The following is a 1491-nucleotide window of genomic DNA, read 5'->3' on the forward strand; positions in this document are numbered from 1 at the left end:
GAGGGACAGGCCGCATGCCATTAGCCTCCGTCTCGCAGAAAGCCAGCCGAAGGCCTCTTCCGGAGGTGGCGGGAGGCAGGCTGAAGGGAAAGGCCTGGGGACCCGGCGGGAGGCTGTGGCTGGGAAGGGTTTGAGGAAAGAACCCGATGAGTAACTGGGGGCGGGAGGTTCGCGGGCGAGGTGCGGCCCGCCGAGGTTCCTGTGAGGCTCACGACAGTGGTTTCGCTCAGAAGTCTCGTTCCCCACGCCAGCCCGCCCAGCGCACCTCGCCGGGCCGAGTCAGCTTGTGTCAAGATGGGCGGACAATCGCCGGCTGGCTGCCTGCGGCCTTCTCGCAGGTGCCTGGCCAGTTCGAGGGCTCCTTGAGGGCAGCAGAGGAGCGCAGCTCTCACTGGACTCCGGGTGTGTCCCTCCTGCAAACCCGTTGCTTGAGGCCCTGATGGTGTCCTGAGGAAGGTCGTTCAGCAATCGAACATGGGGGGAGGGGGTGCGGCGATGAGGCGACAGCAGCCCTTGCCAGGACGCGGAGAGAGATTGACAGCGCGGGAGAGGCCAGCTGGAGACACTGGACCGCCCCGCGGGGTGGCAGGTGCCTTCAAGGGACATGCGGGCCGGGGACCGTCTTCGGCGCTGGGTGGGACAAGCTGGGCCCTGCCAGGCCCCTGGCCTCAGCTTACGGCCCCTGGAGAGCCGCGCGCTCTGCACAGCGAGCCTGGCCCGCCTTCGGTGCGGGCGTTGGGGCGTGGATACGCACCCGGGAAGCCTGGGCCAGCGGGGCGCCCCGAAGTGGCGGTTGGGTCCCCGGGGCCCGGAGCGGCGGGACCTGGCCGCTGCGGAGCCTGAGCCCTGCCCTCTGCAGCCGCGCGGTAATTGGATTGTATCCGCCTGCGCGCTGTCACCGTATTGACTTTCGCTCTCTTGGATGATATTATCGAGATTCGGAAGCTCGCCGCTGATGTGCCTGTCAAAAGGCTGCGGCCGAGCCCCCGGCCTGGCGAGCGAGCATCAGCCAAGATAATTTGAAGTGAAATTTTCATTTTGACAGTAAACCCCTCAATTTCTAAAGGCTCCGCGCTCCGAGAGCTCACTGGCAGGGGGAGGCTTTGCAGAAAGCCCATGTCTTAGACTGAAAAGGGCAAAAGAACTCGAATTAGTTGTAATAGATAAAAGGGCAAAAATAAAGAGTCAAGGGTACTTGACAGTAATAGCGAAAGTGGAGTCTCGGGGGAGACGCGCTGCGGCCTAGGCTGGGGCGCCCGGAATGTTAATGCTTCAGAGGGCGGCCGCCCAGCGCCCCCACCCCAGCCAGAGACAAAGCTGGGTATTTTCGCAACAATCAGCTCTCGCGGATGCAGGCGGCGCGTGTTGGAGATGGGGGGCATGCGACAGGAAAGTGAGGCTTGGACCTCGGTCTGTCCTCTTTCCGCAGACAGCCGTGAGCCCAAAGGGCGCGGACCGGACCGGTGGCCCTGGTCGGCGAGGCGGCGAGGG

Source organism: Trichechus manatus, unplaced genomic scaffold, assembly GCF_000243295.1.
Source record: "Trichechus manatus latirostris isolate Lorelei unplaced genomic scaffold, TriManLat1.0 scaffold00072, whole genome shotgun sequence".
Classification (NCBI taxonomy): Eukaryota; Metazoa; Chordata; class Mammalia; order Sirenia; family Trichechidae; genus Trichechus; species Trichechus manatus.